We start from the raw sequence: 25,503 nt of genomic DNA on the forward strand, positions 1-25,503 counted from the left end.
TCTGACAAGCCATTCAACTGAGAAGAGTTAATTTGTTTCTAATGCTTGGCTAATGGAGGATCCTGATGGCAGGAATTGAGTGCTGGATTTTTTGGGATTGACTTCCTCGCCACATCCTCATCTGAAATGAAGTCTATAAGATGAGAATTTTTTTTTTCCAATAAACCACAGAGTCGCTGCGAGAATCAGTTTACCTCGAGGTCTTAAGACTAAAAAGGGGGCAGAACGGAAATGAAAAACTTTAGGCTAAGTTACACTCTGCTACACATGAAGCTGAATTTGAGCATTGTGCCCCTAAAGGCTCACGGAGGACACAATTTTGCAGCCAGAAGGGAACTCTCTCTTGCAACGGTGCATACATTGTTGCTTTTAATTATTCTTCTTTTCCTCACTGTGGATGTCAGAGGGGGGACTCTTTGGGGCTATCTCAGCCCTGCAGTGGCCAGTCAGTTAGCGCGTGAGTGACAGCCTGTGGCACTATCAGCTGTCCTGCTGCACAGCAGGAGTGTCAGGGAGGGAGAGAGAGAGAGAGAGAGCCGGGGGTGAGGGTGAGGACGAAAGCAGAGCCGTGCCAGGCGAAGGGGGGATGATGAGGCTCACCGAGGGCTATCTTGAAATAGCACTTTGGCCCAAATATGGCTCCTCTAATCAATCTAATTCCGTCTGCAAGCTCTGGCCTTCTCTCTCAGACGTTTCACTGCGTCAAGATAACCTTATCTTAACCTGCCACATCCTTTACAATTAGCGCTCTCTCTATAGACACACACAATAGCGCACACCAATGCAGTCAAACACACACACACATAGATGCATGTTCTCATGTGTGCACCCACGCAAATCTTGCTCCATGAGTGCAGTGGAAACAGCTGCAGCTGCCTGCTATTCATTTCTACTCTGCTTTAAATTTAGCCCATCTAGTTAAAAGTAGCGTAAAGATTTTTTTTAAAACTACGTCTTTACAAACCAAAGCCTGTCAAAAATCCTCTGTTTCTGTCCATTTGGTTGTTTCATATCTTACGAATGTCGGAAATCCACTGTCAGACATTTAGCACGATCTGGAAAGAGAAGTGCATCCACTGGGATTGAGCATGAAGACGGCATGAAAATGTAAGTTGTAGAAAGAGTTTAGCTCTGCTCTGTTTATATTTCACACCTGTGTTCTGGAAGAGCGAGCAAGCAGTAGTGGAGCATCGTACACAAGTGACAGATGATCATCAGAGCATTTTGGCGTGGCTAGCGTGGGGGAGGGATGGGTGGCTGAGGAGTGTTTAAAGTGCCTTGGGCTCTGTCACATCATCTCAGATAGGTGGGGATGGAAGGGTATGAAGATGAGACTTTAATGAGCTAGCGCTCAACATGGCGACACTCACCACACCTGATCAACTACTGATCGCCATGGGAATGGTCCTTTCCCTAACCTGCGGGGAGACAACGCAGAGACAGAAAATCCTGACGGAAACACGGGCAGATCAAAGAGAATCTGCTAGAAATGAATATGTTTAGGCTTGTGCGCATTAGCATAAGCAAAGGGATTTCATACATGTAATGATCAAGTATTTGACTGGCTGCTTTTCTTTTGTTCCATTTTAAATTTGCCTGGCTCTATCCTGGTCCAATCTGTGAAAACATCTCCGCAGAAGATAAATCTCAGCAAGGTCAAACTAACAAAGACTTCCCCTCCTCCCTGCTTTCTCTTGACTCTGATAACTCTTTGGATTTCAAATACCTTTCCTTCTGCCTTCCATGAAGTCAGGGACACAAGCTGGCTATTGATCCGTTGCTTCGCTGTTTTATGTCTGTGCATTCAGTATATGTTTGTGTCTGTGCCAAGAATAATGGCGTGTGTGCTTCTGTGTGCTTGTACAGCTTTGTTTGTGTCTGTGAAATCAAGAGAGGTGCGCGCGCACACGCGCGCGCACACACACACACACACACACACACACACACACACACACACACACACACACACACAAGCCAATGGTGACTTGTCAGGATAATTAGGACTAGTAATGAGATGTGGAGGGTGGAGTGGTTTACCTCACCAATGCTGATGACCAATGCCCTTGAAGTACATGAGGGATAGATACAGATAGAGTCTGATAAGCACGCAGCCAGTGACACAGAGAAAACCTGACTACAATACCACCTTAAACGAAGCATTCAAACGAAATTGTCTTTCCTCCAGTAAATAACAAAAAGGAAATCATTAGTTGCAATCTATTAAAAACCAACAATAAAATACATTGCTTGCTTTTGTTCTGAATCACTGATAATCCCTGTTTTGCATTTACTTGCTTTAATAAAACATCATATTTGGAATTATATCTAATAACCTCTAAACAGAGCAGATTATTTGGAAGCTCTTTACAGGAACGCAGACAGCACAAGAAACAAACGTTTAACCCTGAGCCATTTGCCCCTCATTTGATACCACACCAAAAAAAAGAAAGAAAAAAGATTAAAATAATTGATCAATTTACTCAGGGGCCAAACTGATCAATGAGATACATTATTAAAAGAAGGCTATTGATCAGGATGGGGGCAGGCCGAATAAAATGTTTACCGCAGCAGAGAGGCCGGGATCAATTGTGCAGCCAATGCAGTTGAATAGAGCCCCATACAGATCAATGTGTGATGGAGCAATAGGGCTTATGGATCTGCCCACTGTCCACTGTCCTTTTGTAGCAGACAGAATGAAAGAGTGAAAGCCTGAGATACAGTGGAGGCTATGGGGAGGCAGGCTCTGCCATCTTTGTTACCATAACAGACTGTCTCATCAATGGGAACACTGGAAAAGCATGGATTCAACTGAGAGCTAGCCCCCTCGTTCACTGCTTTTATTGTGTGTGTGTGGAGTATATTTACATTACTTTTTAAGTCACTGATGTTCTGAATAACGTCGATTTCTAAAAGTTGGTGCTCTTCAATCATGTTATATGATTAGTCATAATAACTGTTGAGTCTTTAGAAACATTTTTAAAGCAGCAAATATAGGTTATGATATTGTAACAATGGTTGTATTTGCACAGATGGAGGCCTCTGTTCGACTCTATGGGCAACACTCTCCTCAAATCACAAGCACGGATTTGACAACCAAACTTTGCATATACATACACAGCCAATCAGAATGTCACTACCCAAATCTGGCTGAGACAGTACATATAGGAGCCCTATGATGGCCTCAGCATCCTACATCCTCTTTAGCAAGCGGCGTGAGAGTGACAGGGCCGTTTAGGTAGAGGCCTCTACGCGTGCTAATAGAACCAGGGTTACAATGTTGTAACCTTCGTTCTATCACACACAAGCTCCACCCTCTACTGGACTCATGGGTAAAGTGAGTGGAGCCTCATGAATGAATGCCCTGTTGCGACGTAAATTTAACCTAGCCACACTGATCCTGACTCACTTAAAGTTAGTCATCACGGCCAACTAAATTCTCTGAAACCTAGACTCCCACATCAGAGCCGTAGCAGCAGCTGCCATTACACTGCTTGGTATTGCAACAATGATTAGCAGCTAACATAACTTTTCAAATGAGTACACTTTCAGTTGCATCACCTCATATTGATAAGGTAACCTAGACAAGATAAAGCAGTGCACTGCGATGGATTTCCTAGTCAAGTTTCAAGTCTCTGCAAGTTGATCTCCACAAACGGTATGCCTGGAAGGCGGGAAAATCCCACTCAACTGTCTACAGCGATTGTATGCAAATACATGTAAAAATATGCAAACACACCAGTTTGGTCTTTTTAGGAAAGTTATTTTCAGTAGAAAAAAAGCTTCTTCAGAAAAGTCTGAACACAAATTATTTTGAGTTAATGAATATTTGTGCATGCTTTGGCAAAAATTGGACAAAGCAAAATGAGCCTGTGTGTTCCTAAATCTGCATAAGTGCATACACACTGTATGCGTGAATTGAAGTATAGCGCATCTATACATGCAAATCAACACGTGTTACTATATGTGTGTATATATATTATACTATATGTATATATGATATATGTGTGTACACATTATGTGAGTGCGCATGTGTGTGTATGAGTGTGTGTGTGAGAGAGAGGGAGAGAGAGAGAGAGAGAGAGAGAGAGAGAGAGAGAGAGAAACAATTTAGGGGCTGTTGATTGTGGACAGGAACATTAAAAAAAAAAAAAAAAAGTCAACACAGACCACTACTCTGCCATCAGTTCAAGGAGCTATTTTCCACACAAAAGAAAGCTTTGAGGAGAGAAAAGAGAAGGGCAGAAAAAAGAAACAGATTTTAAAATGTGCTCTAAAGAAAAGCAGACTCGAGGCTCCTCTCTTCCCTCCCTTCTTTTCTGGCTCCTTTCTTTGCAGCTATAGAAAGAAACAGAATGATTGTGGGGTGCAATCGGGGGGAGAGACGGGGGTTACTGAATAGACCTCAACGCTTTTACAGATTTCCTCTCTCCCCACCATGGAGGACATCTGACCTTTGAGGAGGGAGGATGAGGGAGAGAGGGGGGAGACAGAGATAAAGAAGGAGGGGCAGTTGGGAGAGAGGGGAGGGAAATCATAATGAAAAGTGGTAATTCCTTAGAGAGGGAGTGAGAAAGAAATGTCTAAGGGCCAGTAATGAGATCGTCTGACTAGCGGGTTGCTATAGCAACCACCACAGTATTACTATACACTACACTGTATGAATGAGAAAAAGACCATCTATTGTTGCCACAAGTGGATGGGTCAGAGAGAAAAAGACAGACTATGAGTATGAGGCGAGGAGAAGCGACTCTGTTAAACGGATGATACATTAAATGGATTCCATACAGTTTAAAGGGAGAAAAATTAATAGAGAAATGTATGGACACAATAACTTTTTGGTGAGTAGGGATCACTATAATGTACTGCAAGTTCTCTTAAATTGGTCAGTCATATTTAAGAGGTTGAATGCTGGGAGCTCCACCTCCTGGAAGGTCCAGGTTGGAGACTGTGTCTGTAGGTCCTGCTTCCTTGGCTCCGCAATCTCTAATTGGCCGGCCAGGGATCCAGGTGGGGGGAAGTTAACCCCATGCAATTGTTTGGTTTGTCGGCAGGTCAGCGCCGGACTCCCCCAGCTCTGAGTTGAGCTGCAGATCTGATTACTGTGGTCTCTTTACAAAGCCTGCTTCCACCACCTGCTCCCACTCCACTCCTCCAGCCTCTGATAAACTATCATCACTGCAGATTGAGACAAATGATCTCCCTCTCCCTCGTAGTCCCCTGCCCAACTGTTTGTGCATGTGTCAGTGTGTATATGTGTGTTCCAGAGAAGTATAGAGAGAGCGAAGGGGGAGGTGGGGAGGTGGAGAGAAGTAAGAGCCATCGAGAGAGAGGGAGTTTTACTTAGTGATTACACAATGTTGTGAAGTGGATTACATTTACGCCTCTTTATGTGTAAAATCTTGGAATAATTTGGATTCCTTGGTGAGAGCGCAAAGATATCCAGGAAGGGGGCATGAAAAGATCTGTTTACAGATGATTTTTTCAGTCAAACTTGCTTTTTTTTGGGTCTGTACAGTGTAGTCGTGTGACAGTGGCCTGTGGGTAACGAACATTTCCTTCCTCGGAGGAAGTACTGGTTCATGTGAGCCCCGGAGACAGGAGGCGGTGTGGGTCAGCGATAATCATATTGAATGGACAATGCCGCAGATAGGTGTGGGCGAGCTAACACGCATGCCTGGTTTGACAGGGAAGGGCCTGCAGGAACTGGCCGTGAATACGCACTCACGCTATGGGGTCAACAACAAAACAAAACAGCCAGATAAGAAGCTCAGACATCCCACTTCCATTTTTTTTCAGTTGGTTTGTGTGGGTATCATGGAAAAGGCACAAAGACGTGACATTTAGAAAAAATGAGCAGACATGCACTGTTCCTGGGCCTCGAGTTTGTGAATGTGTGTGAAAGAGAGACAGAGAAGGGGAGGGGGGTGAAATATCACCGTGCTCACTGACAGATGTAATATTCACATTAATAAGTTTAAATACCTGGCTAATATTTCTCTCTAATGTTTAAAAAATGGATGTTTTATTTGGAGTAAGCCTCTGATCTCCTCTCTCGACACAGACAAACTACCTTAAACATGCCAAGTTGGGTGGAAAGTCACATTCACCATATATGGGCTGAAATGTAATCCAATTACATTTACAGTATTTAGTAAAAACACCAGCATGCACATTTATTTTGAGTTTCCAAATTTTGATCCAAAGTGTGTTATGTTAATTTTAAATATTCACTGCCCAAAGGACAATGTTGCCACAAGAATGTTTTACACTTGCGGTAGGAGACAGAGAGAGGTCAGTGGGGAAGGATGAAGGGAGGAGGAGGAAGGGCGGACCAGTCACTGACACATACTTACTTCATCTTGGTCATTTTTAAATTAGCAGCCAAGTTACATAATTATACAGTGCTGCTCAATGACCCAAAAAGAGTAATTCATATGGTTTTAGGCAGTGCTGGAAGAAGTACTTTTTTACTTAAACAGATAGTTTGGGTCTTTTAAAGTGGGGTTGTATCTATAGTCAGTGTGTCACATACAGCAGACGCCTGTTGGCACACCCCCAGTTTGTAGAAGCAGGCTCATGTCTGAAACAGAAGCTAAGAAGTGTGCTGCTGTGGAGGAGTCAGCAACATAACCTACATTAGGCACCCCAAAAAAATTAAATTTAGTTAAAGGGAAATCTGATTTTTAATGTTTTCACTGGTTTACCTTTTGTCATACAGCCATATCCGACAGTGAACTGAAGCCGTTAATACACTCTCTTCAAAGCCAGACTGAGAAAAACAGTGATTTAACATGGCTGACGCAGGAGCTGCTGATTTACCGCTGCCTCGACCAGCTATGTTGTTTGTGTTATTGTGTGACTTCAGAGAAGTTAGTTTGATTTCACCAAAGTCACACAATGACACAAACTAACTAACTAATCCAGCCAGTCGTATCAGCAGCTCCTGCGTTCAGCGAGCCAAAATTACTGCATTTGTCAATGTCGTTATGTTGCTCTGACAAAAGCATTGATTGGGAACTTTGGGGGAAAAGTACAGCAGTTAAAAGTACTCTCAATTTAGTGTAAGCTTAAACTGTTCTACTTTCTTTTTCACGTAGGACGTTTTTAAGTTTTGCTGCTGCCCATCCACAGCCATACATGTCTAAGCTTCTTTCTCAGCACTCCTGTCGCTTCTCCAAACTGTAGACTTGCCAACAGACAGCTACTGAAGGTAATGCATCAACTATAGATTATAGCTCATACAACTCCTCTCTGAAAAATCCAAACTATCCCTTTAGGTAGCAAAGCCACAGTGTAGAAATACTCTGTTACTCCTGTAAAAGCACAAAAATATGACATTAAAATATACTTAAAGTTCCAAAACTAAAAGTACTAATTATGAATCGTGTTCTGTTTCACAATAATGTATATCATATTATTGAATTCTTATTAATAATTAATGCATTTATGACACTTGTGTTGCGGCTGGTAAAGGTGGGGTTAGAGTGAATGACTTTGTATACTGCTGGGTAGCTTTTGAATATCCCCCCTGGGAATCAATAAACATAATTTATTAACAGATTATCATAATTATTTTTTAAATATTACTCTAAATCTACTGGACTTAATAACTAAAGTTATTCAATAAATTCAATAGGGTAATAACTACAAAACCTATTGGAAGCAGAGTAAAATTATAAGTATAAAGCAGCACAAAAACTACATTTTAAAAGTACTGCCCTTCATTTGTTGTCAACTTATAATTTGGGTTACACATGGACAAAATAACATAACTTCAATCTTAAACAATCCCCTCCTGGCTCGATTTACAGATCCTCCAGAAGTCTCCATTCCCTGCATACAAAATTGCCAAATAACCACTGTGAATCCCATATTGAATTGAAAAAGCCCAATATGACAAATTTACTTGACTAAAACACCAAACAATGCTATACACTTCTTCTGCACCCATGCTGATTTAACAATCCTCGACTAATATTAGTTTAAAATTAAAGTTGTAAGTCAAAGGGTCATGATCAACCTTACTACAAAGAACAGCCTTATGCCACCACAAAAAAAGTACAATACAACAAGGAAAAACATCTTACCATGAACTGTAACAAAAATGTCACCCTGAACCTCCATCTCGTTTTAAGTGCTGGGAATGCAGCATCAACATAAAGGAAGAGGATTGTCTCATGCTACTCAAAAAGGCAGGTGGCAAAACCATCGAAGAGTCAGCGGCCCAAAAACTACAAACCTAAAATTCTAGAGGATGTTTTTGACAGAGGAGGCAAAGTGAGTGAAGGGAGTGACAGAAGACGCAGAAAACACAGAGAGATGCCAAGTGCTGGGGAAAACTATTTGAAAAAGACCAATATTGAGATGGTTCTCTTTGCTTTTAGTTGCCAACACACATTATTTTTTCTCACCAAATGGAACTGTTTGTCGTCCACGTCTCAGAAACAAAGGAGACATTCTGTGACAAAACTGTATTTGGACCCAATGGACATGTGACATAACTTTGGAATGAATGTTTTCATCCAGTATTTGCTCTTTAATGTTTAATGAAACGGGTAACCAAGGCAACCTCAGGATGTTTTGCTTTCCCAAAGCAGTGAGAGGGACATAAATGCCATTTCTATCTATGCTCTTATCAGCACTGGACCGGAGGACACAGGCTGCCCTTCCTTGTCCCTGCAACTACAGCCTCTTTTAGGAATCTGGGGCCACTGCTCACCATTGTGCTGTCCTACAGGAAGTACGGTTCACTGCTCACTCCCAGCATTCACTGGGTTTCCTGTGTCAGGTTACCACGTCCTGTGTTTATTTTCTTTGCTTTTTGTCTGTATCCACCCTATAGGATTTTTCTAACATCCACCAAACCGTACAAAAAGAGAAGATGGCACTATCTCAACTACAGGACAAATGCGTCTTTATCTCTTCGGAGATATACTTCTCGCACCATGAAGGATTCTGCTTTGTCTTACTGTGACCTGTCTTTTGGCGCAGCTTTAAATTCCCAAGTCTCTATCAGGTCTGCGGAAAAGAGTTTTTCCCCACCTAAACCAAAAGGAACCTCAATCAATTTCAAATTAAGCAGTCCATTCAATGGACATTGTCTTTGACAGATAAGCTTGTTACACCTTGAGAAAAGGCTAAAGGAAAGACTTTAAAACAATCTCTTCAAAGTAATTATTGCTCTGCTCAGAGTTTTTTTCTCTCTCTACTCCTCTAAAACAAACAGCTTTGGAAAACTTAGCAGGGTGTGATTGATAGAGAGCATGAATGATGTATAAAGTCTATTTTGCCCGGATCGATACTGAATTTCATTAGGACACACCTCACATGCACACAGACACACACACACACAGACACACATACACAGACACACATACACAGACACACATACACACACACACACACACCATCTTCACTGAGGGCATTGCAGGGTTTTCACTGTTCCGAGCCCTCCACTGTATTTCCATTGATGAACATAACAGGATGGCTATGAGCCTGTTATCATTCCATATCAGTGCCTCTAAAGAAGGTGCCCTGTCTAATGCTGACTCCCACACTTCGCTTTAAGTTGCCTTGATATGGTTAGGCTTTCCACGTGCTTCCACAAAGAGTTCACCTGCATGCTAAGCACTGACCTCTCAACCAAAGCAACACAGCCCTTCTTCATTTACCCCTGTGAGATTCCCCCTGAGGATAACTCACCTCTATTGTCCTTCCTCCCACTCCTCTGTATGCCCGCAGTGATGACCATGCTGCTCCCGCATTCACATCCAACATCTGCCCCGGTGACTCCCATCCACCTTGACAGCACGGGAGTGGAACCTTGAAAGAGGGAGTGGACATATACATGATCATATATTGCACCATTTGGGCTCTTAGATATACATGTCTAAATCTTTTCTCGTCAGATGAGCAAAGAGTGTTAAACAAGGGAGAGACTAAACAAGTATGGTGGACGGAGAAAAAAGCGGGGTCTGGAAATCATTTCCTACATAGTGTTTATATACAGAGCCAGTGCTGGTCTTTAGATGGTGTTCAAACACAGCCCTGTGTTATGGGACTTCATACACCCTGGCCAGACACACCAGGGACAGAACTGGTGACAGATGAGGACATGAGAATACACTCTTTTTGACCCACTAAAATAGTTTTTGCTTTTACAGAAACTGCGTTTCCTTGCAATGGCTCATTTCCTCTCGGCTTAGCCCTGCAATACAAGACAGATAAAGGAATACTGAATGCAAATCAGTGAGCTCAGCAAGAGAGAAACCAACTCAGTGGCATGCTTACTCTGAAATCTGTCCACACAAGAAAATATCCATATAAAAAACACAGAAGTACAAGCTCTTTTTTTATAAAGAAAAAATACATGCTTCACAATCCCTCTCACTAATCTCCTGCAATATATGACACACATGTGCTGAGGAGTAAATATTGCCATTTGGATGGATCCACTCACCAAAGAATATCAAACAAATTCAGAAACAATCACAAACATACTCTACAAAGCCACACATGGCTACACCATACACGGCGAGCCGCGGGTCTGTGGACAGACAGCGTCTGAGCATGCATCACACTTGGCGTTTTACGACAGAGGTCAATCACTGTGACCTCTGTGGGCTTGTATTTCATGGCGGGACTTGGGCAGTGGACCGTGAGGTGGTGGTGGAGGAGGGTTTGGGATGCTACCGCTCAGGATCTCATCTCCACGACTCCCAGGGGATACTAAGCTCTGGCTTGTAATGAGAGGCTTTAACTTATTTTACTTCATACGTGTCTTTGTGGTGTGTGTGTGTGTGTGTGTGTGTGTGTGTGTGTGTGTGTGTGTGTGTGTGTGTGTGTCTTTGATCCTCAGGGCCTGAGAGGGTCCACACTGTTGATAAATAATGACCCTATATGTGTCACTTGCCATAATGCCACTTCATAGAAAATTATTAGGGATAGACCAAATTTGAAATTCTAGCCACTGAGCATTTACTGAGAACAATGTTTTTATTTTGTTTTTGCTTTTATTTATTCCTCCTTTTGTGCCAGGGAAACAAATAAATCTACACTATAACTGTTTTACTAGTTTTTAGGCCTTTAATACATTAGTTTTGAATGAGCACATCTTCAACGGTACAAATAAATGAAACAACCTTTTAAATAAACCATTCACATGAAAAACATCTTTAAAAAGCATTTTATATATATAAAATATTATAATTACCCCTCTGATATCTATTTCATATTGCTTTAAAAACATCAATAAATTTCGCCCATAAAAAACTGTATTTATTCAAGTTTCTCGTCAAAACAATATTTTACATGAGTACATTGAACACATTATGAGAACGTTATGATTTACCTTTGCCCAATACTCATTTTTACCAAATAGAGCTTGAACACATAATAATGTAACTCAAAGTAACCCCCATGAGCTGCTAATTCCAGCCACCGGCTGCTAATAGCTTACATTAACAAGCTCTCCTCCTGCTGACTGTAACGCAGATTATTTGTTGACAATGCAGCATTTTCAAGGAAACAATAGGGTGAGTCCTGACGTGACGATTGTGAGTTAAGTGCATCTTTTCTTTCTGAAAATGTCTCAGGGAAAACCACTGTTCGTCCATAACATGTTTTCTATTGTCCCAGGAAGTACGCTAGCTGCCTTTAGCCATCTCGTCACACAACAGTGAGATCACAGAGCCTGTGATCTGCTCAGTAATTTAATTTTGTGGCCATTAGTTTCAGGCCCTGTTTTTAAGTCTGCACAAAATTAATGTGGCACAACAGCAAAACATCGGCCACTGCCATTGCTGAATGTCACCTTACTCGCTGAAAGACAGTCAATAAGGCGGATATCAGCCGATACAGATGTTCAGCTGATAAATCACTGCATCCTTAAAATTATGTTCATCCTGCACCATAAAACCTCACTGCCCCTCGTTTTTTTGGTGACAAACTAATAAGAATATTGATGTTCAGGATTATGTTTTCATGCTCCTTAATTCGACTCTCGTGAGGCATTTCTGTATATTGAATCATGCTCTCTATCCAGGTATCATTGATTGATCAGATTATGGTAAAGATATTTGTTTACCCAATGTTGTTACACTACTATGGCTCACTGTTTCTGTCAGCATAAAGGTCTTTCCATATCTAACTAATCATGAAAAAACAGCCTGACTGAATTCACAGCTTCACAATAAAAGCAGACACAGAGGGCAAAAATGCTGTAGGAGTCAGTAGAGAGCAGGCAAATGTTTCACTGGAGGAAAGGTGCCACAGCCACAGCAGTACACCCCGCTACACTCTTCCCGTAATGCTCATTTGTTTCTCGCCAAGAGCAAAAGTCTTGGTCCAAACTCCATGACTCCAGTTGTTACTGTATCATGTCTGTTAAGTAGATACACATAGAGGCATGGGTTTACACACTTCTACTCTAAGATCAGCTGCTCCTCTTGTACTTTGCAACCCCCCCCCCACATACACACACACACACACACACACACACACCTCCCCATTTTCTGGGAGTTACATTCCACGCATAAAATATGCAACCCAAAAAGCCTCTGGGCCCCCTAAGAAATAAAGAGGACAGTTACCGTGGCAACCTTGAACAACAGCAGCACACAACATCCCGCTGATGGACAGCACACTCCAGGAGGCCGGAGCACAGGTGCTATTTTCTTTCAAAACATAAAGAAAGACAGAAAAATCAGAAAGTGCTAATGTTTTTAAATATAAAGAAAATTACCTTACCAAATGCTTTTTATTTTTTAAAGGGCCCTTTATGACTTTCGCAGCTCAGATGTCTTGTGTCCAGTGAACATTTATGGTTGGTCAGGAAAATAAATCATTATTTTTCTTATTGCTGCCTTCAGACATTTAGACTGTTTATACTTGAAGAAAAAAAAAATTAAGACATTCTGAGGGTCATACAGCAAACACCCTGCCCACTATGCATACACATAAATTATTGAAAATATTAAAAAATGTTTTGAAAATTGGTCTCATTTATGTGTAATAACCCCGATTTACCTGCAACACATACAAGCAGTTATTTTGTTGTTGTTGATTATCCAAAGGAAAGAAAGCAGCATTAATGTGATATCTCAATTCTTTGCAGGTAAAAACATCCATTGGCACACAGTGAGGGAATATGAAGCTAGTGTCTCTAATGTGATAATAAAAGGAAATGAAAACCCCAAAGGAAACATGTGAAAGATAAAGGGATGCAGAGGGGGAGTGGGAGTCGTGCTTGAGGATGTGTTAGTGGCATGGAGCGTGGGTCCAGTTCCCACAAAACACTTGATCAGCCTAATTAAAAGAACCTTGGCATGATGCGTTCTGAACAGTGGGGACTCAGGCGGCGTGCCAAGTCTGCACTCACCTCCTCTCTCCCACACACATCCAGACACTGCCATCAGCCACCGCAACATGAGGGATAAAAGAGAGAAAGCAAATTCTGGGCAAATTCTCAAGACGCTCTGCTTTGTGATCCAGCAAAAACAAGGCAGGAAACTGTATTTGAAGCACAGCAGAGGCTCACTGTCAAAGATGTATCTGCTGTCACTGACCACTGGCTCTCCTGTTTGTCCTCTTAGTATGAAAAGCGTTTTCTGAGTCGCTCCGACACAGTATCCTGAGTGCTAAAGTGAGTCATCTTTGGCAACTCCTGGAAAGAAAACCAGTCTTTTGGAGCACTACTGTACATATGAATCAAACTTATGTATGTGGACGGACTGCCAGAACTTAATGCGTTGCACATTGCTGGAGCATGCAAACACATATGTACTGTATCCTAGCACGCACACACACATAGAGACGCTGCGCACACTCATACAAACAGCTACGCATGTTTGTTTAAGCTTTTTTTTCCCCTTTTTCTCCAAAATAGACACACCAGGGTTGCTACAACAGTAGGACGCAATCTACAAAACAACCCAGCTCAGTAGAGGAGTATCATCTTACACGGGAAAAAATTGTATATTTTTATTGGGTAAGAAACTGGAAAATATTAGAGAGTACTCTGGACATGAGGTTTTTTTTCTGAATTCAAAGGGAGAATCTTGGTTTTATTATTGTAAATGATAAAAAAAAAATCATATTTCCCCTCTATGAAAGATTATGCTGTACACTATGCACTTAAGAATTTAACTCTGGTAAACCAATGTTAACTGGAAGACCATCTTTTGCTGCTACTGTAGTAATCACGCACAGTACGTGTGTCCAGTTACTGAATTAATTCTCAATTAGAATTTAAATGGCCTTTGCATGCATTTCAATCATTTTGACAGGATTCAAATAATGTATTTATTCACATTTTTTTAATCTTAATTATAAAGTCTTTAATGTCTATAAATGCATAGGAATACAGAATCTGTAGGCAGGGCAAGATTTAGTATTGGAAGTGTGCTTGTGTCTGTTTGTAGTCTGTTTGGAATTTAATTTTACTCTCATTGACGATCGTTTGATGACGATTTAACTTAATATTACAGTTTTTCCCACAGATTTAGAATGTGATGCTGGTGTTTTGTTCATTTGTTTTGTTGTTGTTGTTGTTGTTGTTGTTGTAATCTTGTGTGTGTCTCTCCAGGAAGTGTGAACGCATCCCAGGTGGAACTCTTCATGATTACTTTTTTCCCTTCAGCAGCATTTTGAGGAGTTTGAGTGGTGGGAAGGATAATTTATCAAATCGATCCGGTTAGAGTTGATCAGATCAATGGATGAGAACTTTTGCAGAACTTTTAGACCAAGCACAATCAACAGTTAAGTTTCACTTTCTCCATGTTGCTCCATATGTGCCCACAGTACACTCTGCACTCAGAGAGGTGCAATCAATAATCAAGCAGTATATTCTAATAGTGCTCCTTATGAACAGTCTAGCTCCAAAAATATAAATCAAGTAGTGGCAGAATATGTTTTCATCATGGCAGGCCACCACAAGTAAATGTATGTGTGGGAAAGCCCGTATTACCCTTTTAAAAATGTATCTGCATTCGTATGCAAATATCTGTTTATCGGTATTAATTGAAATGGCCGGCATATAGTAAAAGAAGTCTTTCCCTGAATATCCTTGCTACACCAGAACCGACAAATTATTGGCTGTTGTCCCCACATGCTTACCGTCAGATGGATAAACAATGGGTTCAGAGACTGTCAATTCTTCAGCTCTGCAAAAAGTTTGGGCTTCTGGTGTGAAATGTATCAGTGGTGCCTGCTGCGCCCAGTGTGTGACCTCCATTACCTGCACCCTCTACCTGTACTGTGAAGTCAAACCACACTGTTGTAATTTCAACTGCAAGACAGCAAAGTATATTGTACCTCCGCATGTCAACTTGCCTACAGCACCACCTGTCCATTGAAAGCCCTGTTCTTCCACCTTGCTGCAGTGAGCAGACAGCAGAGGACAAGCAGGTAATGGGATTGCCACACCCTGTTTGGGTTCAAAGCCATAGGAGCTCTGAGCTGTAGGACAGCATGCCGGGATGTGTCTGGGGAGCATCATCTGGATGCTGGAATTGCTCAACCTGCACAAGCTCATTGTTCTGCGCTGTCTCGATCTATGCAGGAAGGAAAAAAGACAAGAAAGTAAAAAAAAAAAAGTCCTAAAAAAAGAGTGTAGAGGTGTGTGGATGCTGGCAGGTGTGCACAAATGTGCATGCATACATATGCACGGTAGTGTCATGACACAGCCCTTTTTTCCCCTACGTCAACTCTTTGGATCTGCACCTTTGAGATAAAAGAGACGAGAGGAAGCCTTGTTGCTTTTTCAGCCAGTTCTCTAATCCTTCACATTTACTATTACTCCCCTTTTTCTCCTTAGTTTTCTCTATCTATAGAGCACAGGTTGTCACCGTTAAATTTTCAGTTTCCCCTCAGTGCTGAGGACCCTCGAGAAATACCCATGCACGAAGATTAGGAGCCTGTAATTCCTTTTGTTGTTGAGGCTATAATGAATATCATAAGATGCTTATTTTGTGAGTATCAAGTCTGTATTTGAATGACGAGCATGTGCTCTGGGTGGGTTCTCCTCTTTTTAACCATGCGTCATTCTCTCCCTTATACCCTGCCTTCTATATGGTGATAAATCCAGCAGCTTCATGCTGCATCCAGCATCGCTCTGCCCTCCCTCCCACCTTTACTAAAAAAAAAAACTTTTCCATCTTCCAAATCCCTTCATCCATGGCCTACAGGTTATCTCCCCTACTCTAGACATAATCCTGGCCCCTCTGGCAGAGAAAGAGAGACAGAAAGAAAAGAAAGGACCATATAGAGACAGAAACAGAGACAACGACAGAGAGAGAGAGACGCACAGGGGGAGACGGAGAGAGCCAGACAGAGAGAGAGAGTAGCACAGGGAGGAGGCACAAAGAAAGGTAAAGGTACAGAGAGAAACTATGGAGACAAACAGCAACGCTGTAAAGTCAGTGGAGCAACAAGAAGACGTAAACACGCTACCTTCTCCAACTGCCTTTACCAGTGAGGGGGGGCGCAGACCTGTCAACGATTGTTAACACATGTGTCCAGGCTTCCTCTAGGCCGTTTACTTGGAGACTGAAGGAGGCTCAGCACCAAAGATTTATGGCTCCCGGGGAAGAAAGGGAAGTGTGTTATTGATAAGTTGCCGAGAGAAGGCGAGGGCACCCACTGCAGTAATTAGAGGATGAACTTGCAGCCCATTGATTGAATGGAGTCCTGGACAGACACCAGAGCCACCTCATACAGTAACACAGTCACAGTGTGACCTCACTGAAGACAGGTGACCTCACCTCTGAGCCGAGAATAAAGGCTGAGGCTGTGTATCACCACAGCTGAGGACTCAGAAACAGTTTGATGTGTCTATGAATGATCAACAAATGAGCCTCTGCAGCTGGTGTTGCATCAGAACTCAGCAACACAGAAATCAATGATGAGCAGCCAGGCCCATGCTGTAGTGTCCATGTGTGCGTCTGTGCACGCGCAGTGTGTCAGTGTGTACATGTGGGTGGAGGAGGAGGGGCGGGCGAGGGTTGCTTCTGTTAAAGCCTAGTATTATCCCAGCATTCACCAGTGTTTCCAGTGACCACAGGCTTGGAGGGCAGCCCAGTCCTTCTAGACATTGCTTAGCAATGGGACCCACCATTGTTTGATTTGGCTGCATATTCCAGTGTTTTCAGCGTTGCCTAAAAGAGGAGGGGTCAGTGGAAGCACTGAAGAAGTCTGAGCTGAAAGGAGGAGGAGAAGCGAGGCTGCAGTCGGCCTTCTTCCCATTCCCCAGCTTTCCTAGAACTTAGGAAAAAAACAACAGATGCAGGGGCCGAGTTCAAGTTCTGTTTCTTTCATTTTTTCCACCCTCCATTCGGTACCAACAATAACTCTCAGCTTGTTTCAATCGGCTGTTGCAGCAGATAGGTTTACTTCATCAAGATGACTTAGATGGTGATAAGTATCTTTAATCAAGGCGAAGTATGTTAAATACATTCCAGAGTAAAGGCAATGACGGGGTGATACTATTTTTACAGTCCACACATTTGACCTGAGCTTGCTTGAGCGTCCTTTGTTTGTGTTGCAATGTGCGCATGAGTGTGCATGCACGTGTCACTTGTTAAACTCAGTTAATTAAAAACCTAGTAGCACTCATTTATAAATCTTTACCATGTAGTTCCCATTTTAAACCTGTCATCCACATCACCGATACTGTCAAAACAAAACTCAGAAACTGTTATTTATCGCCTGTTCTTAAAGACAGGTTATTGTAGCTACTTTTAGGTGATATGCATAAAAAGGTAAATTGTTCCAGTCCCTGGAGAGTGTTCAGTTTGAGCAGTTCATCGTAACTAACGCTGAGGAACTTCCAGGACACAAACCCACCTGAATCCTTTTGTCCCCCAGAGTCAACATTTTAACAGTGCAGAGCTCCCATGCGTAGCCAGGAGCTGGTTTGGAAATCTGAATCCCTCCATCTCATTAATAGTAGATGCCCTCCATCCAGAGTTGGAGATGCCTGAATAATCCTCTCCTGGGTTTTTGTCATTCAAATGTATTCCACCCAATGAGAAACCTGTTCTGCAACTTGGGTCTCATGACTTTGTCATGTGCTTCTTGTAGCACCATGGGGACTCTTTTTCACTCTCTGAGGGACCTGCAGACTGGGCAAACTTTCTAAGGACACCTTAACATGCTTATACCTTTGTACAGACTGTCTCCTCTACCAAGCAGTATTCTGTGCTGCGTCAACAGGACAAAACCCAAATGAATCCACTCTGACTGTAAAATAGATTTCACTCACAGCAGTAACTAAAGTGTACTCCTCTTCCTCTTACCAAACGCACCAACCCCCCACTCTCTGCAACTCCCTCTCGCATCCGCCTTACCCTCCTCTTCTGCCCAGGTGAGTGTTGTTCAAGCTGCAGCAGCAGTGGAATTACACAGGCAAGACGAAGAAAGCGGACAATTATCTTCAATATCTGTCAGACACATGACAGCAACAGCCCCCCCTTTCCCACCCACCAACACACCACACACACACACGCACACACACACACACGCTCACAAGCCAAAGGAAAGTACAAAGAATGGGGGTGTGCTGCTCTTTTGATTGTTCAGAGGCATAGAAATTGTCTCTCTCTGTCTCTCCTTCTCTCTCTCTTTCTCCTACCCCCCTCTTTCTCAATGCCTTTTTCTGCTCATTACCCACCACATTTGCATGCAGGCTGCCAAAGAGCAGGCAACTATGGGGAGGGAAATAAAATAAAATAAAAGGATTAGAACAATGGTAATCACCGGTGCTGCATGCATTCGTGTGTGTTTACGTGCGTGCATGTACACACATGCATGCAAGTGTGACAGAAAGTGAAGTACAGAAAAGTGTTGAATATGAATTCATCTTTGACGGTATTTTAAAACGGGATGAGAAAGAAAAGCTTGAAAGATGCAGGTGTAATTAAAATCTGAGGCTGACTGTTCTTTTGCGGCACAACAACTCTAACATGCATTTGCTTTAATTCAAAAAATGAGCAAATTTTACACAGATCCAGATTCAATCTGAAAACAAAAAAATAATGGAAAACCATTTACAGCCTCAACAACAAAACGATTAATAGAACTTTTCAGTCTGTGTGTGAAGCAAAAGTGCAGAAAAAGTTAAAACGATGCAAAATGAGGAAAGAACTGTGAGTGAGCTCCCTACTAAGAAAGTGTACTAAGTTATAATATTTTCCAACTTTTCAGTATGTCCTCAGGGTCTTTACCTTCCAGAGTTGCCAACTAATGCCCCGTGGGTAGAGGGGCTCCATAACTGACATGAGCTCAAGCATGCAGACAAGTGCTAATAGAGCTGGGCCATATCAGCAGGGCTGGAGGGATGGTAAGGACTGGCCATATCACAGCCCAGGGTAAGACCTGCAGGAAAGACTCTTTCAGAGCAGGGAAGGTCGATGAAAGACCCCCATGTGCCACAGAATGGATTATGTCTCCTTCTCTCTCAGCGCACTGATAACCACATCAGCTTCAAGGACCCCCTCAGGGCCAGTGCAGGTGAGGCTAGCTATCTCTCTCACTTACAATCATGAATCCTTGATGCATTAACTGAGTTTCAGATGCACGCGAGTGTAGAGCAGTCTACGCTAAAGGGAACAGATGGGGATAAAGGATGGAATGTGTTAGTGTGGAGGAAGTGGAAACAGGAGACCAATCAGCAGAAGCACAACAAAGCTAGGGGAATGCTAACCTTTGAAGGACTAGCAGTTTGAAAGAGGCGGGTGAGTGGGGATCTGTGATAATAGCGCACACTTGATCACGCCATTACCTCGAATTAGGGATAATTAGCCTCGGTAAACTGGGCACGAAACACGCCTATGATGTTGGGCCCAGAAGGCATGCTGTGGTACCTTTTACAGCCCGGTGGCTGATTTTGGGCACACACAACTGCTGCTCACAGCACGGCGAGGAAGCGATAAAGAGAGTGGGCCCGGCTGGCTGGTAGCAAACTGGGAGTAATTATCAAAGAGAGCTTATAATCAAACATCCGAATCGCAAACACGGACTATAAAACCCCTTTGGCTTACATCCAGGAGTCGTTTTATCCAATTAGGTAAATGGCTGTAATGTGGGGGATTGAGGTGGGGATGAGGGGAGGGGGCTGAGGCAATAAACGAATGGGGCTCCACAATCATACATTGCAGGGGACATTTGTCAATATTTTTGTCTTTCAGTTATTCTCCCATTGTCTTCTGTTCAAATAGCACCAGAATCAGACAACTAGAGTGCAAATTTTAGTCACTTCAATTCTGGCTGCTGCACTGTTGGACAGCAACAACTGTTTTTGGCAGTGTTTTCCCATTCCAATTAGCATTCACTGTATCTGTATTTAATTACAAAACGTAACAATAAAGAGAAAGGTAAATCAAAGGTGTAATTTATTCTAGAAAAAGGTTCAGCTTTGAACAAAACAGGATTACACCTAGTCAGGGCCTGCTAACTAGTGAGCAGATGCAGGGTGATCCGAGTAGCTTCCTGATCTGTAGCCAAATTTAGTCTCCTTAAATACTGTGTGTATATACAAATCACCATCATCAACCACAAAACAGCTGAGTAATGACTGAGAGATAAACCAGTGACTTTAGCTCCCTTGTAAAAGGGTCCTGGTGGTTTTGATGTACCACAACCCTTGTCATTCCCTTTCAAAATCAGTATTTTAACAGTGATTGCGACAGCTCTCACTTTAAAGAGCTCTTGCCTCACTTACCTCTGTGTGTGTGAGTTAACTGGGAGCTGGATTGTTCAGTGGTGATGAAATCCAGATACAACCCAGTGTGTGTGTGTGTGTGTGTGTGTGTGTGTGTGTGTGTGTGTGTGTGTGTGTGTGTGTGTGTGTGTGTGCAACAACACCCCACCTCCACCACACCGGAGAGGAATGTACCAGGCAGGGTAAAGAGAGGAAAGATGCTAAACTCATGGCCCTCAGAGCTCCTAAAACCTGAAAGTCACATTCCACATCATCTTGACACTTTGTAGGCTACTGAACAATCTGGGGTTCCCTTTCTGTGAGTGACAAGCTTTTACACTGTGGGCTGTTGCCATGCACTTGTTAACCCTGCTCCTCTTCCCTTCTGCCATTCAAGGCACGGCTCACACTACAGCAATACTATGTTAAGAGCTATGCAAATAGCAATTTCAGACACCACAAGCAAGAGCAGGATATTTATGGAGAAGCCTCAGAGTCGCACAGAAAAACATGTGCAGCTACAACCCAATCACCAGAATAAATGTTGGCATGGTATGCTTCTTCAAACCCCGGATATGTTACATTTGTATGTTTCGTATGTAGCGGATATATTGAAACCTCACATTTCTTAATTTCAGTTCTATGTTATGACAGTGTCATGCTTAAAATGTGGACAGGTTAAGGCACAAATCACTTGGTTAGGATAAGGGGAAAAAATGTTTTAGATTAAAATACATGGTTTTGTTGCAACAAACACGGCTAGACCTGAGTTGTCTTGAGCTTGTGTTAAAAAAAAAAAAAAAACAAATCTTGATGCTACAAACACAGCTGGACATATCCAGTACTTGTTTTAAAAAAAACACCTGCTTTTGTTGCTACAAATACAGCTGGACATGTCATCAACTTGGTTAAAATACTCCCACTTTTGATGCTACAAACACTGTTGGATATGTCCTAAACTCGTTTTAAAAACAATTGCTTTTGTTGCCACAAATGCAGTTGGACATGTCCCCAGCTTCTTCAAAAAAAAACAAAACACCCATTTTAGATGCTACAAACACTGCGGGGAATGTCCAGAACTCGTGTTAAAAAACTCCTGCTTCAGTCACAACAAATACAGTTGGACATGTCCCCAGCTTTGTTCAAATACACCCACTTTTGACACTACAAGCACTGCTGGACACGTCACGAACAGTGTCACTGTTATGTTGTGTTAAAGGCCCATTTTCATAATGTAAAAGCATAACTCCAAAATTAAATGTTGTCCATGAAGGGAATATTTCAACATTTTGGGATCAATATCAGTTTGTTTTGAAATCTGTTATGCACTTTGCCTTGAGCAAAAAGACTGAATGCAGAAAGCATTGCCACTTGAGCAATTCTTTAACTATTATTTTTAGACTTACATTTGGATCTACCCTCAAAAATGAGCCCCGTATTCACTCTACAGAGGAATACACCCGAAAAAAATCGAATCAAATGTGTGATACTAAACAACCTCCTTCAAAGTACAATTAACCAAAAGTAAACACGATACTGTCAGGTTTCTGTTACATATCACCAAAACTACTGATTATTCATCAAAGTAACCACTAACCCCAGGGATAAAGACTGAGTGAGAAGCGCAGGTGAGCAGTAACAGGGGAGCACATGCAGGTGTGTCTGTTATGGTATCTATGCATTTTTTTAAGCATGCAAAAGCATGTGTGTGTCTGCACGTTCATGTGTCAGAACGCCTGCCTGCACGGGTGTGTATGCTATTGTCAGAGAGGGAGGCAGACACCGATTCCTCCAGATGCGAACACCTATGCTGCACTCAGCCTCAAACTCCTCCACTAATAAACTCTGATATTAGTTACAGCCTCTGAACTCAGGAATGTGGCACTTTAACTCTTTCCTGCCCATACAGGCTGCATTCGACAAGCCCTCCTCAGCCCAGGGCCCGCCTGCAGAGCCACTCAGGCATGAGATGCTGGCTGTGCGTGCATGTACGGGGCATGTCCTACATGAGCAGACACATACAGGGCTGCTCGATAGTGAGGTGGCCTCCATCCCCTCGGGGCCTGAACAGGAAAACACAAGAGCAACTGGGATGGTGTTTCCTGTAAACACCTTGGTGTTACAGTGCAGGTGTCATGCAGGAGGCAGAGCAGCACAAGGTGCGTCTATGTGTGTGTTGGCGAGTATGCAGGTGCTGGGAGACAATGCGTAAGTGTGCAGGTGTTTGAAGACAATGCGTGAATTTTCGAAGAGAAAGGAGTGGCTTGCTTTCAGGAAAATAAATGTTTGTTGAGCATTACAGATGCTTGAATCTGTGTCTCACAACAGACAAATAAAAAGACACTTTGTAAAAACATTTTTTCCAGGCTCTGCTGTACTGTATGGCTTTCAAAATATACACAGCAACACTTGATCTCTTCTGGTCTTATATACAGCAGTTTGTGGTCATTCAATTACATCATTATTCTCCACCCTTCATCATTTTGTCAGTTGATGAAGACGAGAGACCCAAGTGGTGATTGATGTGATTTACAGCATAACCTCAGAATACTAAATCATTAGGCTCACTTCCTCCTTTAAAGAAATCCAAATCCTGCAGACTAGATACCATCGCTACTGTCTTAAACAATTACTGGCGGCCGCTTTGGCATAACTGTGGGCACAGATCACAGACTGTAGAAGCAAACATGCATGTATCATCTTTGCCATCACTCAAAGGCTTCTGACTGGATGTTTAAGCTTTGGGTTCACTGCTTGCCCCCGTCATCTTGGTGGAGCCACGCAAAAGCCACAAAATCCTAACATGGTTAGAAACGAGGATGCCTTGGTGAAGCAGAGGTGGGGGGAATAAGTGGCAGCCACCACAGCTGACTGTGACGGGGCTGCGACACTTGTCAATCAAGCAAGCACACACCAAAACATAATTCTCTTTACGCTCTGCAACGACCTTAATTGAACAATTATTCTAAAAATCACCACCAAGACACTCTTTTTTGTGGAGGAAAGCAGTAATTTTGTATCTGAGATGGATGTTGTAAGCATATAGGCTAACAGAGGAACTGTAGCTTAAGGGCTTCATGCACTGACTTCACCACTCAGTCATTGTAGATTTGTTCTAGATCCTGGTTTTAAATAGTGGGTCTTAAAAGGGTGCTGCAAATCTGTTATTGGACAATTTAATTTAAGTTTTAATTTTTTTTCTTCCAAAAATTAGATGTCTGAAAATACACATTAATATGAATCGAATATATAACTAGCAAAGATAAATTAGCCTATTTAAAAAGCCTATTTAATTTGAAGTACGCAACAATGATAGGCTAAGTGGTACCCATGAATCTTTGTGCAAAAATGTGAGCTACACCGAATTTCTGTGCAGCACCGCTTTTTTCACTGTGTCATTTATCCAAAACGACCATGTGAACTAGTTACTTTAGAACTGTTGAAACAAACTGGCCAATTAGCTACATGATTATTCCAAGTGTGCAGACACTGTTGCAAGCAGTAATGATCTGTTTTGAAACTTTTTGAGTCACTAAAACACTCTAACATACCGTCCACCACAGAAACCACTGCCAAAATTGCAGGGGGCACTGCACCTAGCAAATTTTTCCACACATTCATTTATTGATGGTGATACACCACAATATCAACATCTGGCACCGCATATTGATTTTCTATTTTTGGAGCTGGACCATTCATTAGGTGTGCTGTTGTTATATGCATCGTATTTGGTTATTCATTGCGGCACACTCTCAGAGCACAGAGCGTACTCTTGGCAAAGACACTGCAGCATAACATTACGCACCGTGAAAATGAAACTTAACTATTCATTATGCCGGGTCTTAATAACTGTCTTTCATTCGACTGCAGCAGCTGCACCTCTTGATTCGATCAACTGATCAATAATCAACCCTGCTAATCAAAATCCACACAGTGCTGCTGAGTAAAAATAAACGCATGCAGTTTCACCTGTGCTGCATTCATATACCCACAAAAACCTCAGAATTTAGAGAGGGGACACAGAATGACACAAGAATGATACAAAGGGACACAGACAGCTACCACCACACATTGATACTAATTCTGTGGTAAACACTGCCAAGCCATGTTACAACTCCTGCTTACTTAGCAGCTACAGGCATGCACAAACAAGAGAAGACCCGAAAATGTTCTGAGAATTATCTCAAGTGCAACTCAATATATGTAGCAGGGGGTGTCTGCTCCATCCCGAAGACCCCTGGTCTATGTGGGCCCAATATAGATTTGATTAAGTTATTTGTGATGGTATGTTTTTTGTGGTTATTCCCACAATGTGTGTGTATGACCTAATTTTCAAATTCTTTATCACGTTTGTGTTTACATGCTTACATATCTACAAATACATCTGAGTATTCACGCAAAAAAAAACCTTGCACTTGGCTCTAGCACAGAACTGTTTTGTGTGTGCGTGCATGCGTGTGCGTGTGTATGCGCGTGTGTGTGTGCACACGCGCACGTGTATGTTTGTGTTTGTGTGTGTGTGTGTGTGTGTGTGTGTGTGTGTGTGTGTGTGAAACTGTTCCAAACAGGAGCGCTAGCCTTCTTAATGAATCATTAATCCGCAGACGAGCCACGCAGGCAACAGATGCAGTCGCAGACAACTTCTATGAGAACTGCACAGGTGGGAGGGAGAGGCTGGGCCCGGGTGGTTGTGGGATGTTTAGACAATTTGGGATCAAATGAGAGAAATATTATAAGGATTAGAGATTAGATTTGTCATATGCTTTTCCATGCAGAAGACAAGATACACAGACAACAGCAGCAGAATG

The 25,503-nt window shown here is 42.4% G+C and overlaps 1 long non-coding RNA gene across 3 annotated transcripts in view; it reads right to left on the minus strand.

The window, feature by feature from the left end:
* Positions 1-25,503, minus strand: part of LOC148189789 (uncharacterized) — a 278,012-nt gene that overhangs the window by 184,956 nt on the left and 67,553 nt on the right. For all 3 annotated transcript variants that reach the window (XR_015776325.1, XR_015776324.1, XR_015776323.1), the window contains exon 3: positions 9,703-9,822. This is a non-coding gene — a long non-coding RNA (uncharacterized LOC148189789). The remainder of the gene's footprint in view (positions 1-9,702; positions 9,823-25,503) is intronic.

The sequence above is a fragment of the Plectropomus leopardus genome, chromosome 4 (assembly GCF_026936395.1).
Source record: "Plectropomus leopardus strain MGB_pleo_1.0 chromosome 4, ASM2693639v1, whole genome shotgun sequence".
NCBI lineage: Eukaryota > Metazoa > Chordata > Actinopteri > Perciformes > Serranidae > Plectropomus > Plectropomus leopardus.